Source organism: Vulpes vulpes, unplaced genomic scaffold, assembly GCF_048418805.1.
Source record: "Vulpes vulpes isolate BD-2025 unplaced genomic scaffold, VulVul3 u000000678, whole genome shotgun sequence".
NCBI lineage: Eukaryota > Metazoa > Chordata > Mammalia > Carnivora > Canidae > Vulpes > Vulpes vulpes.
The window spans coordinates 1,910,021-1,930,796 of record NW_027325803.1 but is presented as its reverse complement, the minus strand read 5'-3'; positions in this window follow the sequence as shown (position 1 = coordinate 1,930,796).

Genomic DNA, 20,776 nt, shown 5'->3' with positions numbered 1-20,776 from the left:
CACGTTTCTCTGACGATTGCCTTGTCCCGCCTCCATGAGTGAACATAGCTCTGTAGACCTGGCTGCTCCCCTTAAAGAGTCAGCTTGGCAGCTCTGGGTCCCTCGGCAGATGGATGAGTGAGAACAGGTATGGGCTCTCAGCAAATGCTCCTTCAGGCCTGGTTACCGGTGGGGCCTCAGCTTGCTTGCTCTGTCTTTTCAAACAGCACCAGGACCCTCAAAAAGAGCAGAGTCCAGGCCAGAAGGCACGCCAGGGCTAAGCTGGGGTGAAGAGGAAGAAGGGGGAAGCCCCTTGGCTTTCTGCTTCCAGGGGTCAGTCTGTGTTCTCTTGGATCATCTGAGCCCCGGGGGGAAGTAGGCCAAGAGTTTCCTGGGGGAGAAGGCAGCTGCCTGCCCAGGTACAGGTTACCATAGTCACCGTCTAGGTCTTTCTGGTTCAAGCTTCTTAACCTAGGTGTACCCTTGCCACCTGACCAGTGGCTGGGGCGCTTCTGGAAAGAGGCTCATTTGTCTCTCCATCTCCCCCTTCCCAGCATGGGCCTAACCACCTCTTGCCACGCCCAAAGGAGCAGATTGCCACAGAAATGATCTTGCCTAAGGTCTAATGGCACATGAGGATGACCTATTTTTAACCCTTCCTGGGCAGGTGGAAACCCAGAAAGGCTACTGGAATGGTTAATTTTATGTGTCAACTTGGCTGACCACGGGATGCCCAGATTAAACATTTCTGAGTGTGTCAGTGAGCGTTTCCAGATGAAGTCAGCATTTGGACCAACAGACTCAGTAAATTGCCATCCCTAATGTGAATGGCATCATTCAAAGCATTGAGTGCCTGCAAAGAACAAAAGGCAGAGGAAGGAAGAATTTGTCCCTTTTATTTAGCCTCGTTCTTTTTTTTTTTTTTTTTAAGATCTTATTTGTTTATTCATGAGAGACCCAGAGAGAGAGGCAGAGACACAGGCAGAGGGAGAAGCGGGCTCCCTGTGGGGAGCTTGATTCAGGACTTGATCCCAGGACCCTGGGATTATAACCTGAGCCAAAGACAGACACTTAACCACCCAGGTGCCTCTGGCCTCACGCTTTGAGCCTGAATATCTCATTTCTTCTCCTGTCCTCAGACTAGAATTTACACCACAGCTCCCCTGGTTGGTTCTCAGGCCTTTGGACATGGACTAAGTTACTCTCCTGGGTCTCCAGCTTGCAAATAGCAGATCATGGGACTTTGCAGCCTCCATAATCATGTGAGCCAATTTCTCATTTTAGATGTAGATAGATAGATAGATATTTGGTCTGTTTCTCCAGAGAATCCTATTACAGCCATCCTCTTGGCCACCTTGAGAACTGTCAAAGTGTGTAAGGTTGTAAGTCTTCCAGCTGTGTCAGCAGTTTCACTACTGCATTCACCAGAAGCTAAAATCTCACCATGCTAATCAGGTTCCTCACCTTCGTGCTCAAGGAGTTGTGTGCAGATTTGTGTCCAGGTTCTAGACTAATTGGGAAGGGGCTGTGTCGGGGGAGTAGACAGATGGAGAGGTACTGAGGGCCAAGTCAAGTGTGACCTGGAAAGCAGGTCATGGGACTCCTGAGCTAAGGGGTGGAGATCTGAAAGCAGTAATAAGGGAGCTGAACTGAAATCAGAAGCCAAGAGGAGGAAATGGTGTATGAAGAAGCTTTAATGGAAGGTGAGTCTAGGGGTGGGTAACAAACCCGAGAGAGCTGCTTTTTTTCTTTTTTCCAGGGCACACGTGTGTTTAGAAGAGTCAGACCAGGTGAGACAGAGATGTAGAACTGGTTCAAGGCTGGAGAGGGCCAAGGTGAGGACACAGAGCTGGTTTCAGATCCTAGAGGCTGAGACCTGGGCAGCTGGGGGGTGAGGGGTGGGAGCACCTGATAGACGTTGGGCAGCTGGTAGCCTGGGGGATTCTTAGCCTGCGCTACAGGCGTCCAAGAACGCCTGCCACACCTGAAGTTACCTTTTAAGGAAAGTGGCCCAAACCGGTTCTCCCCTGTGTCTGTGGCTATTGCTTATGACATGTTTTGAGTGAAACCGACTCAGTGCCCTCACCATAACTGGCTTTACTGGGCGCTGATGCCAAGCTAAAGGCAACCACCCAGGAACCGGCCACGCCAACGGCCTCTGAGACGGCCTGGCAAGAAATCTGCCCAGTGAGAGCACTTTGTATTGGCCGTTATGGGTGGAACTGTGTCTTCTTAGAATTCCTATATTGAAGCCTTAACCCTTACTTCCTCAGGATGTGATTGTTTTGGAGATAGAGCCATTAAAGAGGCAATTAGGTTAAAATGAGGTTGTCCGAGTGGGCCCTAATCCAATCTGACTGGTGTTCTTACAAGAAGATCTGGATACACACAGAGAGACACACCAGGAGCATGTGAGCAAAGAGGAGAGACCACATGAGAGGTGGCTGTCCACAAGCCAAGGAGACAGGTTTCAGGAGGAATGAAACCTGATGACACCTTGATCTTCGACTTCCAACCTTAAGAACTGCGAGGAAATAAGTTTCTGTTGTTTCTATGGTATTTTGTTATGACAGCCCTGACACACTAATCCATGCCCAATTCAGTTCTCCCTTTGGGGGAAACTAAGTGCAGGGTTAGGATCACTCACAGTTCAGTTGGAAGTACTGAAAAGGAAGGAGTCTCAACAGAGCCCAGCTGAGAAGACACGTCTGTTCTGACCTTGCATTCTTCACTCAGCTGGCAACCAGTCCTCACCACCAAAGATCAGCTGTGCTCGTCTCTTGCTTGAAACATGATGGATAATGGTTAATACACAGGAACCCACCGAGGGGCAAGGCCAACAATTCAGGTAATAGGCTCAGCGCCTAGGCTGGGCCAGGCCGAGCTGGCAAAATCCCAGGCTCTGACCAGGAAGAGGAGGCACTCTAAGAAAGAGAAACAGAAGATAAATCCTAGGATGCCAATGGGGCTCTCCCTAGACTTACAGACTTAGGAGGAAGCATGTGTGTCCCAAATCAGCACTGAGCCAGTGGCAGGGTCCACAGAGAGTGGATATTTGAGTCTTGGGGCTGCTGAGGCTCTGCCAGGGACCTTAGAGGGAGAATGTCTCTGTCAGTTAGAGGTGGAGAGCTCCTGGTGAGGACGGGGCTGCCCAGTGGTGATGTAGACTCCAACTCTTTAGGCTGCATATCACCTATTTGTTTTCCTTTTCTTCTCACAGAAAGAATAAAATTAGATTTCTTTTTCTATAATCAGCTTACATAACAGGGAAGCCAGTTGTCAGTGCATACTTGTTTTTCTCTCTTTCTTACAATGTTTTTATAAGTATATTTTAAAACCATTTGGGGGAATGTTGGTATTTCGTTACTCCACAATAGGTTTTTTTTTTTTTTTTTTTTTTTTTCTGGATGGATGGGAATCCAGGGGAAGGGAGACAAACTCCAGTTACCCTTTCAAATGAATTCTGGCAACTGTGTAAAGGAATTTAAGAGCATGCCAAGCGTCCAAGTGGATGGTCAGGCAGGGTGCAGAAAAGGCTCCTCGCATTCTACAGGCTCCCACATGTGATCTGCAGTTTTACTTTGCCGGCTTTGCTTTGGTTTGATTTTCTTGATTTGCTCAGTGTGAGGAAGGACCAGCAGGTGGAATGGAAGAGGGCGAAGGGAGGGGCATGCAGGACTGAATGTGTGGAATCAAGAGGAGCATCTCCATCATTCATGATGTAGCTTGTCCTTCCCATTCTCTTCTGTCATCCCCTGAAGAATGGGCCAATGTCCTGGGGCCGTGTGTCTGGGGCAGGGGGAGGGGAGGGGAGGAAGGGAGGAGATGGGTAGGGAATGAATAGAGTGTAAGAGTAAAGCTGGTTTGCAATGGACCATGAAAGCCTCAGTTCCAAAGGGGGCCCAGAAGAGCGCAGAATCTTGCCAACACCTAAATTTATTTTTGTTCTGCCCTCCTGGGAAAGAAACTAAGATCTCTGGAAATCTCCAGTGGTCCCATGGGCAAGAGGCATCAAGTAGACAATCTGCCTTGCACCAGCTGGGCTGTGATGGCCAAACAGCTGAGGATTCTTAGGGACAAGGGGAGGCAAGCCTGGGGGAAATAGAGTTGGCCCCATGGACCCCAGGACATGTGACATAGAGTCTCTTGTCAAGTTTTCTTTTTTGTTGTGTTTTTTTTAAGATTTTATTTATTAGCACTGGATGTTATTCTATATGTTGGCAAACTGAACACCAATAAAAAAATAAATTTATAAAAAAAAAGAAAAAGAAAAAAATATTTATTTGAGAGAGAGAGAGAGAGAAAGAACAAGTAGTGCGAGAGGGAGAAGCAGACTCCCCACTGAGCAGGGAGCCTGACACAGGGCCCGATCCCAGGACCCTGAGATCATGACCCGAGCCAAAGACAGACGCTTACCAACGGAGCCACCTAGGCACCGCATCTTGACAAGTTTTCTAAGAACACATACCTAGTTCCTGTCCCGGGAGGGAAAATTAATATGATCGTTCTTATTCGTGGGAATTCCCAAGAGGTTGTTTGTTTGATGGTAAGAAAACAACAACAACTTTAGATATGTAAATAAGCTTCATAGCAGAATAAAAATCTTCAATATGGGAGCATCAACTCTTAATTCTGATTAATTTGGACATTTCCTGTGCTTATAGATAGAGAGGTAGGGCGACAAGATGATCTCTTGAGGATTCTCAGATCTGTGGTGCTGTAATTTTCTCTGGGTTGGGTGATATTCCAATTGTCCTACCTGAATTTAAGACAAAGGAGATGAGTGCTGAGAAGCTTTCTTATTATGTGTTCTGTGTAAATACGTGGGTCACGTAGGCTACTGTACTGTCAATCTGCTTGCCTACACATTTAGTTTTCACTCTGATGCAACCCTGTGACCATGCATTTCGAATGACTTAAATAAAGATAGTTTTTAAGGCTTGCATGTATTTCTGTAGAGGCATCAAAGAATGACCTCTTTAAAAGTGCCAATTCCTTTGGCAGCGATTCATTTTGGGGGCTCCCCACGGGCTGCACCAGTTCCACGTGTTACAAGGGTATGTGAAAGGCTGAGTGTGGGGCTGTTTAAATCAGAGATTGTTAGAGGAATGTTGCGGAAGCAGCAGTGCCAGGGGAGCAGTAATCAAAATCCAGAAGGCAGCCGGTGGCACGTTACACTCAGCACCAGAAGCCAGGGGACCAGGAGCCCATCTGCCCACATGCCACCACAGCTGCCCCGTCTCCTCTAGGAGAACCAGATTTCACAGTCGACGCACACAGCTGAGTTTAGGACATTTGTCCTGAACTTGCAACGAGCATATGAAGCACAGAAGACAGCCAGAGGCGGTTGCACAGAGACCAGCAGAAGGCCCAGCCCAGCGTGGAGAAAGGGAGCCGAAGAGTTTGCACTACAAAGCAACCAGGAGTCAGTAAAAGGATAGGGTGCCTACAAACCCTAAAGGGCAGAGAGGGAGGAAGTTCTTCCAAGTGGGATGGCCAAGCCCAAAGAGCCCTAGAATTGCAGTCAAAGGGCTTGGCCTCTGTTCATCAACCACCGGCTGTTTGATCTTGGGAAAACTGTTTCACCTCTTCTTACCACTGCTTCCTCAGCAATAAAAAGAAGAGACGGAAAGAGAAAAAGCAACCAATCCTGAGCACTTGCCACGAGCAAACGCTTTACACACACCTTAGATCAACGTCATGTCGGGGATATGATTGTCCCCGTTTTACAGATGAGGACTCAGGAGGCTTAAAAGCGACTTGCCGCAGAAGCTCAAAGGGATTAAGGGATCCCAAGTACACTTGGTTCGTACGTCATCGAGTGGGGAATTTGCACCCAGACCTACCTGGCCGAGGTCCAGGCTCTTGCCACTGTAAAATGCCACCCCTCCCTACCTTACAGAAGTGATAGTTTAAGGAGTAGAGTGTATGTGAAAGCATTTTGACAACTGTGAAAAGCTTAGAGATGTAAACAATTTTTATTATTTAAAGTCAAATCTCTCCAGACAAGCCCGTGATGAGATAGTGGAAAATTGTGGTTCAGAGAAATGTTCTCACTTGCCAAGTCCATGACACTCCTTCCCAGATCACCAACAGTAATAAAGTGAGTTAATGACTGAATAAAGCTTTTAATGGTGGGTTGGGCTAGATGACCTCTAAGGTCCTGCCAAGTCAGTATTTCTGAGAATCGGGAATTTTATCAAAGCGGTAAGAATGCAGCCCTGTGCTGAATCTGACTTCAGAGGAAACTGGAAAGTCAGCAAAATGTTTCCTTTTTGTCCCTCATCTCATCGCTCTGTGCTTTCCCCCTCCATTTCATCCCTCTTGCCAGGCAGTCATCACTCTCAAGGCTCTCCTTACTTAGGGGTTGTGTGCCACAGAGGAAAGGAATTTGATAAATGAATTCCGACTAAGGGAGATGAAAGTCACTTTTGACTATTGGCTCCAGCATTGAAGGCTTTGTGATCTGCGAGTTTATCATTTAACCTCTCTGGACCCTATATTTGTCATCAGTAAGATGAGTCAACTGGTCTTAGAGATCATTGTAGGAATTCACCAATGTGGCCTGTAAAGTGCCCAGCACTTAGCTCGGACCCTTTCAGTGTGAGTTCCCTGCAATCTTCTGGATGCACTGACTGTTAGCAGAGTGTGACAATCTTCCAAGAGGTGTCTGCATATTTAAAAAATGATCCCTAGAGAAGGCAGTTCAGTACAGGGCAACGTCCAGTCCAATGATAGATTTTTTTCCCCCCCAGCAGTGAGACATCTGGGTAGGAGAGATAGATTGGGGGCAGGAGGGAGAGAGGAATATGGGTAGATGGGACTTCCCTGGGCTTCTCTCAGTTTACTCCATAACTCATGCTATTCTCAAGCGCTGTATTCCAAGACCAATGCAGATGTGACAATGTGAGACTATTTCCTGACTTCACTTGATTAAGTTTCATTTATGAACACTCCTTTTTCTCATGCCAGAGATGTTTAAAGAATGGTAACTGCATGTGGATAATCGGCTAAGCCTGAAATGTTGTTAGTTATTTATATAAGGAAATCATTCCAAGGATTCAGATGTTCTTTGTCCAGAAATGGACCATCCGTGGTTACAACAAATTACTGATGGGTTTAAAAAACACCAGTCTGGGGAGAGGAGGAGTTTGGAGTTGAATGCCTCTCAGTCCTTCCTCTAGGAGGGTGCCACCCAGAAAAAAATTTACAGTCTGGCTGGTGAAGCCTGGATTTCTTTGGATTCTAGTAATCTTTTGTGTTCTGTACTTACTTTTAATAAGCTGGTACTGTTAAAGAAGTGGAGAGTGTCTTCTCACAGCTGTCGAGTGCAGGGATTTTTCTCTTGTTTACTCCTATATTACTGGTGTCTAAAACAGTGCCAGGCAATAAACATTTGAGAAACAAGTGAATTGTGAAGGTGATACTTATTAGCAGCAATTCTTCAGATTCACAGTAGAGATGCATTTTAGCAGGCACTTGATTAACAAATTATTAGAAATATAGTCGATGTGGCATGAGTTCTTTGATTTTCTTTTTTTCCCTAGGCTTAAGGATACTTAAATGCTATTGCTAAGAACTCCTGTGTGTGACACAGAGCCTTCCATTATAGCCTTTGCCTTTTTCTTAATAAACAATAAATAATTCCTTGGGAACATCTGCCCTTTATGGGTAATTGGAGAAATGTTTACTTTGGTGAGAGGATGCGAAAGATGTGAACTTTTAACTTTTATTCAATTGGTAAGTGAAGAAAAAAAAGGAAAAAATCATAAACTGGAGAAGATAAATATTCTGGCAAGCTTTCAAAAAATGAAAAAGCAGTATAGTTTAATACAGTCCCAAAACTTCGTAGGTTCCAGCTCTTTTTGGCAAAAATGCTTCTTAGGTCAAAACAGAGGAAATTGCTAAAAGAATTCACAACGCCTTCTTAGATATCAAATAGCATTTTAAAACCATCTTATTTAGTGAAAAGAGTTGATAATCATGATTGAATGCCCTCTGAAGCCCAAGATTAGGAGACAAATTGCGGGAAGACCACATTTTGCATTCTGCTGAAAACCAAACATTTGAAAATAGTTCTAAATAGTTGATTGAATACACGGTTCTGCTATCTATATAGCTCCCTAACATACACATACTGTTTCGGAAAACAACAGAGCAAGTTACTGCACATTTTTAGATTAAAAGGGGAGGAAGCTCAACATTCAAAAATAATTTTGGTTTCTAGGGACCAAAACTCCATTTGGGTTGGGTCTCAAGGGGGAGTGGGGGTGACATAAAAATTGATTTATCTGTGTATTTCAATGACTATATATTAGAAATAGTTCTTTCACTTCATAACTACTCAGAAATATGTGCTCCCTTAAAAAATTTGTGTTGTTGTTTTAACTAGACAGGAAGTTAAAATACCAGATTGTCTGGTTCAATACCAGACACCTGGCAAACCTATTATAACTTTGTCAGTTCTTCTCATTCTTTCCCTGGAAACTGTGAATTTGTTTTGTGCCACCTGCGTGGGGGGTGGGGGATGGGAGATGCCCACCACACAGGTCCCAGGCAGGGGCCTTTTCCCAGGAAAGCAAGGCCACCAAAGCCAAAAGAGGGGACCCCCAAAGCAGTGGCAAACTTGACAGCAAAGTGTAGAAGCTAGGCCCTAATTCTAAGTGTTAGCCTTCCAAAGGCAGGGCTGGGTCCAAACGGACAGCTGTCCAACCGACAAGTGTTAAACTCAGCGAGAAACAGACAGAGCAGGAGCCAGGAAGAATTCCAGAGCCGGGCTGTGATTGGCCATCTCCATCTTCTGGGCAGTCCCCGAGCCACTATGGCCCATCCCTCAGCTCTAAAGGTAATGGTGACAAACTGATTCCTTTGAAGATTCCTTTCATGCTGTGTTAGGACCTCACTTAAGGATAGTGATTTGGTGACCGATGACCCACTGTTCTCGGTGAGTGGTCCAGGCAGGATGGAAGCTGCCGGGTCTCCCCTCAAAAGGAGCGGGTGCATGGGTCCTGTCCTAGACCAGTGGACTTGGCTTAAAGAAAGGCATCCAGAACAGGTGGCCAAAGCAAGGAAGGACTAAGGTGAGTCTGGTGTGGTTGCTGAGGGGCAGAGAAAAAGGAGGTCAATGAAATAGAAGACAAGAGTATGGAGTAGTAGGTTAAATAGGCAAAGAAGGAAGTAGCCTCAGGGAATTTTGGAGATTGGACCAGACCTGATACAAGGAGGTGAAGAAGATTGTACTAACAAGATTACCAACCAGGGACTATATTACACATTGTTCCGTGTCTCATGGGGGTGGGAATAAGAATCTCAGAGAGTGGGCTTTCATACTAATTGGTGGTTACTAACTTTCCTTCTAAAAAAGGGTGATAGGTCCACTAACTGCAAAACTTTTACTAAGGGTACTGTGCAAGTTAGGGGCAGAGCTGAATTGAGGGGGTGTGTGTGGATGAAGGGTAGTAGAAAACTGGGAAAGAGAGAAACACTATGCTCGCATGGATAATGATGACTGGGGGATGCTTCTGTGTGTTCTAGATTCCTTCCCTCTCCCCAGTGAAATCTTCAGCAAAGTGTATATTAATCACTGGGGGGTTTATACCAGTGGATGAAAAGGAGGGGCTGGGAGCACAAAAAGGTGCTGTAGCTGCATCAAAGCAGTGTGTGTTAGGAATAGAGCGCACTCATGGTGACAGCTGACAGGGCAGACGGCTCTCTTAGCCTTATGAGCCTTTTACCTTGGATGAGATTGGACTGGGGTTCCACCTAGAAACGTGGGAGAAGGCCCAAATGTTCCCCAGGTTAGGGTGGAAGAGGAAGTCTCACCACCACTGGGGATTTAGCAACTTTTCCAGGAGAGTCATCATGGAGACAAGATTCTTGTCTTCCATTAGTATGGAAGCTCCTTGTCTCTGTTCACTGGGGACATCTTTGGGTGTCGGTGAGCTGAATGCAGAAATCAGTGAAAATGAGATGAACATACCTGGAGAGAGCAACTGATCTTCCAAAGAGTGTGACTTTCCTTATCCCAAAAGGCCCACAGTAGGCTCTTTCAGTTATTAAGTTGGGCAGACCCCCTATGTTGTGAGTTTTTTCGAGTTTTTATTTTGCTTTGTTTTGGGTTTTCCTGCTGTAATGGGAATATAATCCCTGCTGGATAAAGAGAACAACCTGGTGATAATAACTTCCAGACTGGAGGGGAGTAAGTAAAGAGTCAGTCCTTATTAAGAAGTAGATGATCCAATGTTAGTGAAGTGGATTCTTTGTGCCAATAAGTTGTGTTCAGCAATCAAGGATAGAACACATTTATCCCTCCCCCCACAGCCTCCTCCTCAGTCCATGCAAAACAAATTGGAGTGAAACAACACCATCTGCTCATTTCACACTGAGTGAAGAAGCACGTCAACTCCTTCTCAAGGTTAGGAAGTCCAAACTCAAAAAGGCACTCTTCTAGTTATGCAGTAAAAATGCCTCCTGAAAGCAGGAGTTCTGCAAGATTAGAAGAGTCCACTATTTCCCCAAACATGACATTGTAAGGGCTGAGCTGATCAGGGCTAAAAAGCTCAGGGCTTTCTTCCAGAGGTGTCACATGGAGCTTTACTTAGTGGCAGAAAGTCCTGTTTCACTAGCCAATTATATTTCCATGATTTGGAGCCTCTGATTTCGATGAGAATAGCAGTAGACAAGACCATCATAATCACCCTAGTTCTAGCATCCAGTGCTGAGAGGAAGAGAATGAAGCAGAAAGAGAAGTCTTGCTCAATCTGAGATCCTATTTTGTTCTGATGTTTTCCTTTGATGTAGCAACCACTCTTTTTTTTTTTTTTTTTGCAATTACTTAAAAAAAATCTAAATCCATGATTAAACTCTGTTATTCTATTCGGAGATGATGCTTTGAATTAGAGAAGCAACTTACTTATTCGAGTCTACCCGTATTTACTTTACTCAACTAAGCTCTGGGTTCAGAAGTAAAGATAAGGGAGGGTTCTTACCAAGTCACATGAATGCCTTCACCTTCAGCTTTTGCAAACAAATCTTAAACTCCACATTTCTGACTGCCAGTAAATACTGTTGCTTCTAAGAGAACCCCTGGAACAGTAAGTGGCTGGACTTGTCTTAGAGAATAGACACTAGCAATACAAAGTCTGAGAAGAGTCAAGTCTCATGCTACGTACAGCACGCCTCACTGGTATGTGTGCTGGCAATTTACGATCTCCTGGGAGAAACAGGAAATTAATATAAAAGGATCAATTGTGACATGCCAAGTACCAAATAAGTGTACATTATGTAAAATTATACCTTTTTATTCATAAAGCTTTTGTACCAGAGTTTTCAGACTTGGTGAACAAGACTGCATTAACCAGAATTCATTCATCCATTCAACCATCTGTTGGTGTGTCCATCTGCCCAACAAACATTACCCCAGTGCCTACAGCGCCAGCCCTCAGAATTACTGAGACAAACAAGGCGTGGTCCCTGCTCTAGTTGGGGAGACAGACCTGCACATCATAATTTGGCAATAAGTGCAATCACAGAAGTGTGTTCAAGGGGGACAGATAACCAAAAAGGAGGGAGCAGTTGGCTATATGAAGCGTGATTGTGGGGGCATGAGGTTCAAGGCAAGAAAAACTTTCCAGAAGAGTTGAAACATTAAAGAGGAGTTGGAAATTACCAGGCACTTTCTAATCAGAGGGCACAGCTTGAGCAAAGGCACAGAGGCATATAAAAAAGCATGGGTTAGCTAAGGAGCTAGAAGCCATGTAATATTGCCGCAGGGTTTTGTGTGGCCATGATGGGAAATGAGCCTGGAGAAGTGGACACAGGCTAGAATAAGACAAACCTTACAGGTGATGTTTAGACATTTCCCTATAGATAATGGGCTTCACTGGTGGGACTTCAGAAGGATACGTATTTAGAATAATCTCTATGATGGCGATAAGGAAAATAGGAGAGAGTGAGAGCAAAACAAGAAACCCAAGAAGGGCAAGTTGTCACTGTGTTCACATCATGCTTTTTCAAAAAAGCTTTGTTCCTTTTAAATATATTTTTTTTAGGAGAGTTTTAAGTCCACAGCAAAATTGAGTTGAAGGTCCAGGGATTTCCAGCACGCACACACCTTGCCCCCACACATGCATAACCTACTCTCTTTATTGACACCCACACAAGAATGGTACATTTGTAACACACTCAACAAACCTACTCTGACACGTATTCACTCAAAGCCCATAGTTTCAGACTTTGTATGTCTAGGCTGAGAAATGGCCAATGTTAGTCAACACAGTATTTTTAATATCATGGATTGCATAGAAACCAGTCATATTTTTACCATGTTTGGTATTTCTGCCACAAGCATTTTCTCTGCAAACATTTTCGCTACTTAACTAATTGGCCGTAAGGCAATCCTGCCATAAAAGATTAAAAAAAAACAAACAAACTGGTTAACAGTTTGGTTTGACAATTTATTGGTTTCATCAACTGGTTGACACTTTGGTTTCATTTCTTCATTGACATAGTACTCCCATTTTTTTTACTGAGTCCTCATAGGGGTCTGTAGAACAGTGCAGAGTTTTGAACCCTCATTTCCCAAAGAACTTTGGAATGTCCATTGGCAGACATGTGACAATAAGCCAAGAAGGCTTTCACAACACAATGCAAGGCTGGATTACAAATGTGCATCCTAGAAGGAAGAAATTTTAGTGAAAAAAGAAAAAGGTGTAATGCTGGACGAGGAGAAAAATCAACAAACAAATATATATATATATATATATATATATATATATATATATATATATTCCTATGAATGAAAGACTTTGAAGACAAGTGCTTAGGTACAACCCACAAATAAAATCATCTATTTGTGCACTATTGCCATTAATCTACACTACACATTTTAAATATATCCGAATATTCTGTATTTCACAATCAAGTCTTTTTAATTTTGTCGCTCATTTTTATGTTTTGTTATGTCCTTTTAAATGAATGTCCTCTTTTATTTTTTATGATTTCATCTTTTATGGTAAAATTGCCTTATAGCCAATTAGTTATGCAGCAAAAATAAGATAAAAATGCCTGTGGCAAAGATGCTTATGGCAAAGCTATGTAGAACCATTTTTTATACTGGGGTTGAGCACGCTACTGACTCTGCTCGTGGCCGCTCTGTCAGTTCAAAGGCTGAGGGAATCAGCAGCTCAGCTTCACCCATAAGGCCTTGTGCCTCAATGGCATTCAGTCTACCTGTTTTGAAAACAGATTAAATAAATACTAATAACCAAGCTTATCTAGAGTAGAGCTGGAAGCCAAGTTTTGGTGTTCTTATTCCAGTTGCACTCATCCTTCTCTTTTAATTCAACTGTGCTGACTCTCAGAGCTGTGCTTGAGGAGGATTTCTCTCCCAAGGTATACAAAAATAGGTAAATCGCCCATAATGGCCAATCAAGGAAGCTGGGGATATTCAGGAACCGCCTCCTAAAAGATAATCATGTTGGCTCATAGATACCATTCAGTATCAGAGTCAGAAGAAGAACAATGAACTATGGTTCACAGAGGACTTTCTATAGTGATTAGGCCCTCGCTATTGTCTATAGTTGAAGTATCTCTGGAAACTGGCACATGTAGACACAGGGATTTTGGATAATCTATGAGAAACTAAACTACTGAGTATTTAGTTAAGAGCAAAATATGTCCAATTCTTTTGAGTTACAGCCAAAGTACCCTACTTGCCATGGTTACCCTTTCTTTCTCTTTATTTAGTTTTTGTGTTGGCAAAAAAAGGATCATGCGATACTGTTATTTTTAATTTGCTATTTGGTCTATGAATAATTCATTTAAAGCAAAATCTCAATATCTTGTGAGCTTATTTTGGGGTCCTAAGCATTGATTAAAATATCAGCCTGTTTAACATACCAGCATGGTGCAAGGCAAACCTCAGGGAAACATCTATCTTTCTCTCTGCGCTGTTACACACTTGTGGTGGATCCCTTGTGCGTCGTATCACACTGCATTTTATTACAAGATTTTCTTCTTGCCACTAACTTTCCGATCCAATTTTTAAAGGGATTTTCGACTTTCTTTCCTTACTGTTTGTTTGTAATTAAAAGAGTTAAACCGAATGTTTTGAAGGTAGCTGTCAAGCCAACAGAAATAGCAAAAGTCATTTGTCCTCACCTCATTTTTGTCTTCAAAGCACCACATCTAGCTAGGGGTGAGGAAGGAATGTATGCTGTTGGTAACATAATACTTCTTAGGTGTCCTGCTGAGACTGCCAACACAGTAGCCAAACAACTATAATAATTTCTGGAAGGCATTTGTGACATTGACACTCAGCCCATTATGAACTGCACCAAACCCCTGAAATCATCGCATATAGGTCTGAAAGCTGCTGTCAGGTGATAAAAGCTCTCAATTGTTACTGGCTTGTGCTAGGTTTGTGTTCTACTTACACATTTCTCTTTGGTCTTTCTGATTGTGTTTGAATCAGGGCAAAGGTACACTTGGACTCTTGAAATTCATGCCATATTTCTTTTAATCAATACAAATCAAAAGCGGTCTCAGAAACGCCTCGTTGTCAATATGTCCAGCCAAGTCAGAAGTAAATGTCATGTCTTCCGAGGGTTGCATTTTCTCAAGGAAGCAGTGTTCAAGCGTATTTGTTACTTCAATTAGTCTGATTTTAGTGGTTCCGTCCGTGAGCTAGGGCCTCTGGCACTCAGTGGAGTGATTTGATTTCTAAGCTGCTGGTAAGGGACTAAAAACCATCCAAAACGGTAACTCCAGGTCCTGAAAGCAGATGTACAGATCTTGACATTCTTGGCATAACTGCCGGGGAAATGTGCTGGCCTTTGATACAATCTCCATCCAGGACTAGTGGATGTGCTGGCCTTTGATACAATCTCCATCCAGGACTAGTGCCCCTCAGTGTCACATGCCTGGAGAGTCTGACTTTAACCACTCAATTCACTGAGGATTCTGGAAGGTGACAGGAAAGGTGGTCCTCTTGGAAAGTCTGTACCCCGAAGTGATTCTTTTTCCACTCTACTGCCTTTAGCCGGCAAAAGGTATAGGCTGACAGCCCTGAAGACAGTACTGCAGGGCATGTTTTAGAAATGGAGCATGTTATTCTTAAAGGATATCAATCTTATCTCTTTTCCCCCTCACTTCATCCAGAGGCCATGAAACCAATCTTCCACTGCTCAGATAGATGAGCTTTGCAAAAGTGTTCACATTGTGACTGAGACTACTTAGGATCTCAATGCAGTAGCAGAAACTGTGGCTTGTATTGTCTAGATGAGAGCTGAGGAGCACAGCACCAAGATAGCCTAAACCGGTGTGTTGTATTAAGAGAGGGGTCTCTCTTAATTCCCTGCAGATCTGGCCAAATGTAACATCAAAAAATAAGTATTTATCACCTCCAGAACTTAGAATGCTATCTGGCCTGCATTCCTGCCTCCAGAGTAAATCTCGGCTGTTTACAAAACATAGATTATATTAGTAGGGAATCTTTCGGGTGCAAACCAAATCCACCCGAGCTAAAGAGGAGGATTTATTGGACCAAGACGGAGGCATTTCACCAAACCTAAAGTAGAGCCAAACGACCATGGGTGTAGAGATGCAGCTGTGCCCCAGGAACATGAGACACTGAGGAACTTGGACACTGTTCAAATACTGTCTCACTCATCACGGCTGAGATTCTCTGTGTCAGCTTCATTCTCTCCTGCTGGTCACTAGTTTTCTCCACATGTTGTAAAACAAGGCCATGGACAGTTTCCAGTTTTAAAAGTTTAGACTTTAAACCACCAGAAAGAAGCTGCTTTCTCTCTCTCTTTCTCTCTCTCTCTCCATGCATCCTCCAAGTCAAAGAGTCTCTTCCAGGCATGAGTGTGGCCAGAGGATGAGGACAGCATGATGGGCCAGTCTCGGGAAGGGTGTCCACACCAGGCCCAATCCACTGTGGTCAGAAGATGCGATTGCTTTTCCCTAGTGGTAGCTGCAGTGCGAACCGAGGGCTTGGAAGAGAAGGGATGGATGACAGCCAGTCCCACAGGTGTCCCCTGGCACAGCTCAAACAAAAACAACAATGTTGAAAAATAAAAGCAAGGCAAAGATGCATTAAACAAACCAAATAAACATGAAGAAAGTAAAATTTAAGGCCAAAGCCACTTAGCCAAGAGTGTAGTTTTCTTTTGATAAGAGGTGTATTTCAGAATAAAAACCTAACAGTAGGGATGCCTGGGTGGCTCAGCAGTTGAGCGTCTGCCTTTGGCTCAGGTGATGATCCCGGGATCCTGGGATGGATTCCCATATGGGGCTTCATGCAGGGAGGGTGCTTCTCCCTCTGCCTGTGTCTCTGCCTCTCTCTGTGTCTCTCATGAATAAATAAATAAAATCTTAAAAAAGAACCCTAACAGTAATAAATCCTAAACCGTCAAGTAGCAGATTATCAAAAACACACAATAAAACCTGTTAGAACTACTGTATAAGAGAAAATAAATAGTACATCTCTAAACCAAAGAGATGCCATTTAAAAGCTATTTGAATTGATAAAAAAGAGTTCAATAAAATGGTAGGATTAGATAAATACACAAAAATCAATAGCTAGCCTGTTTAACAGCAATAACGTATTAAAAATGTGATGAAAAGGGAAAAGCCATTTCTCATAGCATGGGTATAAAAATTATTTAGAAGAATAAATCATAAAGAGTAAAAAAAAGAATATATATTAAAGGTAAGTAGAATGAGGGAGAATTAGCATTGACAGGTGTTAGAATGTCATATACGTAGAGAACTACACAGTGCAATATTGATGCAAAGTAAATAGACGAATGAACAAGATAAATAACCTTGACACAGACTCCAATATACTTTAAAATGTTAATACATAGTAAATGTACCTGCACAAACCAGTGTATGAGGAAAAAATCATTCAGTTAAGAGTGTTGGGACAACTGGTAGTTAAGCAAAGAGAGAGGAGGACACTACCAAAGTTAAGAGTCAATCGAGATTCTGGAAAAGTTATTTGTAGCGAATATGATAAAAGTTAAACTTTTCCTATTTTATTTTTTTAAAAAATATTTTATTTATTTATCTTCGAGTGAGGGAAGGACAGAGGGAGAGGGACAAGCAGACTCCTCACTGAGCACAGAGCCCCACCTTGGGCTCCTTGAGGTTCTGGATGCGAGGCTCATTGCAGGCAGGGCTCCTCGTGGGGCTCCATCTCACAACCGGGACATCATGACCTAAGCAGAAGCCAAGAGCCAGAAGCTCAATTGACTGAGTCACCCAGGTACCCCAAGCTTTTCCTCTTTTAAAAGCGCGTTCAAATCAATAAGAAATTTAAATCAGCAAAGATTACAAAATAGTGTGAATACCTCTAAAACGAATAATACACTAGGTTAACAAATTGAATTTAAATTAAAAAATTATCTCAAAGGTGGGGCATACAAATTGGTCCCACCATTTGGAATGTCATTAACAATATGTATCAACAAATATGAAAAATATTCACACTCTCGATTCAGTAATTCTTTCTCCAGTAAAGTATCTTGGCAAAACAATTTGAAAAACTTAAAAATGTTACAAACCAATGTACTCATTCTAGTATTATTTGTGTTAATCATGCTACATAAAACAGCGCCCTGTCAGCCTTTATCCCTTTTGTTTTTTGGGAGGGGGCATTTATTATCACCTGACGTTTAATTATTACCATTCTCCACCTCACTAGAACGTAAGCCTATGAGACTTTGCCTACTTTCTTCATGACTGTATTTCTAGGCCCCCGAACTCTGTCCAGCACATAGTAGGAAATTGGTAAATATTTGTGGAATAAATAAACAACATCGAACATCCAACAATAAGAAAATAAGAAAGTGGTTTAGGCAATCTTTGCAAAGATTACAAACTTTTTTCTATATATAATTACAAATATAGAAAAAAGATTTGTGGAGAGGAATAAAACTGGCAGGAGATACAGCCAAATGTTAAAAATGGTGTGAAGGAGAGAATACAGGTAATTTTAATTTTACTTGTCTATGTACTTTTGGGCATTTTTCACGTGTTCCATAATATGTATTCCTTTAATATTGGGGAATCTGATAAACGCAACATCAAAAGGGATGGTTTTAAAATCACCAATGACAAGAGGATATGATTTCAAAGGAAAATACTGGCAAGAAGGAAAAGGAGAGCAAAAGTGATAAATATAGGGAGTTACAAGTTAATGTTTTGGCTTATTTTCATGTAACTAGAGAAGTTTGGGGGGTTTAAGAATGTGAAAATCTATAAAGCTGATTATCCTTTGAGTCACTGTTTACTTCTATTGACCAATTGCATCACCATCCTTAAGTTCCTGTTAGATGTAAATTCTGAAGCCATCGAGTGATTTCTCAAAAATACATATTCTTGGGGCTACCCCTGGGAGTTTATAATTCAAGAAGATCGGAGTGGAGCCCAGGAATCTTTGTGTGTTTTAAACATATTCTCTAGGTGATTCTATATTTGGGGACCCCTGCACTAAGTATTAGGGAGGCTTTCTCTCCTGAGAGCAGCAGTATCCTTGAACTTCAGGAATGGAGGAAGCTCACTCATATCTGTCCTTGGGTCACTATTGCTCCTGCACTGCTCCTGCTCCTCCAACTGCTGTGGTTGTGGCTGTCCACCTGAGGGTATGCGTGCAGACTCTGGAACCCTCATGCAAGGAGCCAACAGACTGGCCCTCCTCCTCACTTAGGCTTCCATGGACTTATTAGAACACCAAAAGCTCTGTTGGGCTGGGCGAGGCTCCTCACAGGTCACAGTCTTCACCATGATACATTGGCTTAATGTCACCACTGATTCAGAACCTCTCATCTTAGTGGTCATTGTCCTGTAGGGTCTTTTTTTAAATCATGTCCTGCACTTGCTTCCGATTGATGCAAGCTCTCAGTGCTTAATCTATTCCAAACATTTCTTCTGTTCCCCCGGAAGTCCCACTGCATTGTAAACAAATGCCTCCACATACCCATTCTCTGCACAGGCATTGCTTCGATCTCCTGTTTTGTTTTTTAAAATCTGACTTTCTCGGGAGGCCACTTCTGTGGCCTCATTTGTTCAGATTTCAAGTGACCAGTAGGTGGTGTTCATATTCACGTGGGATTCCACTGTCATTTTCCCACCGAATCACTTACATTTTGGGGCAGAAACAAAAAAATCCTAAGAAAAACAAGAATTCTGTTTGATTTTGGGAATCATGGCATCCAGCTCAGTGTCTTTCGTTGTTGTTGTCATCATATAATGATCGACTTATGAGTCATTTCTCAGATAGAAGTGTCAAGTGGCTTATATTCTTTTTCTCCACTCCAGCCACTCCATGCCCACCATCCTGGGTGACTTCATTGGCTTTGTCGATGACCCATCTCTTAGCCACACTGACCCTGCTCTCTTCCCTCTCCCTTGCCACCATCTTCAACACCAGAGAGGAGCTTGCATGGCAGCATACAAGGCAGGAAAATGGCAATATAGAACAGCATTCCCATTTATTCTTTCTATAGGAGAACCTGGAGAAAGGCAAGTCTCTTTTTTGTTTCCCAATTAGTAGTAAGATTAAGGATACCTTCTGCTGGAGAGTTTCTCAGGGCTAATAGAAAGGGACCAAAACACAGGTAGCTCTTATACTGGACATAAGCTAAAGGAATAAATGAGCTTCTTGAGGTTTTTATGTTACTGAATTCAACTCCCTGGGGAGCAGGCTGGATGTTTGTGATGGTGGTGGGTAGGTGGGTGGGGAGGGCTGTAGCTTGGAATAGGAGCCAGGCTGTCCTCTGGTAATCTCTGTTTTTGGCCATTTCAACTCTGCTGTAGAAAGGATCTTGGTGTGGTGTGCAAGCGTGTGTGTGTACGTGCATGCGTGCATGTGTTTGTGTATGTGTGTGTGGGAGGGATATACAAGCTCAGTGGCAGGCAATTAGATAGAGCGGAGTCCACAGCAGAAAGCAGGAAACTCCCAACATTTCCAAAACATGTAAGCAATGCACCAAAAACTACTGCCTACTGTAAAGGTTTCTTGGCTTCCTTGACTCTTCCGAAACAGTCAACTTCTAGTCTCAAATATGCAGCCTTCTATCTTTATGCTCTTACTGCCTTCCTCACACATAGTACATGTACTCTTAGATCTTGATTGTTCCAATATCTTGATACTCTCATTTTATCCTAGTCATTCTAACCATTCTGGATTCCTTTCCTTCCCTATCTAGATGAGAGCACACGATTTAGCAGTTTAAGAATTCACTTCTCAGCATCCTTGAGTGCCTTAATCCCTTATCCTTTTACTTCTTCACCCACTCTTAGAAATCCCCAACTCTGGGTCAACCTAGCCATTCACGTTCTCGCCTCTTACTATGCATTGCCTTACAAGTACTAGATGGACAAAAATCACAAATGTGTCATTAAGAATTTCAGCTGGGTAAAAAAAAAAAAAAAAAGAATTTCAGCTGGACCCCCATATACTTCCCTTTCTTAATCCCCTCTGACTCTTCCGAACATATTCCACTCTCCTTAAACACCTCACCACGTTCCTTCTCTTCTTGCAGCAGAGGCCTTGCTCCTACTTCATGAAGAATATCGAGATCCTCAAGAATGAATTTTGTATCCTCTTGCCTATGAACTTATCTGCACATATGCATCTGTGCTTTCTTCTTTTCTGGCTCTTCTCATCCAAGCCAATACCTTGACCTCTATCTAAACTGCCTTCCATAATTTAAAAAATCTTTGTATCGACATCAAATACTTATGCCTTAGAGAGATATTTATTTGATATCAGGTACCAGATTGG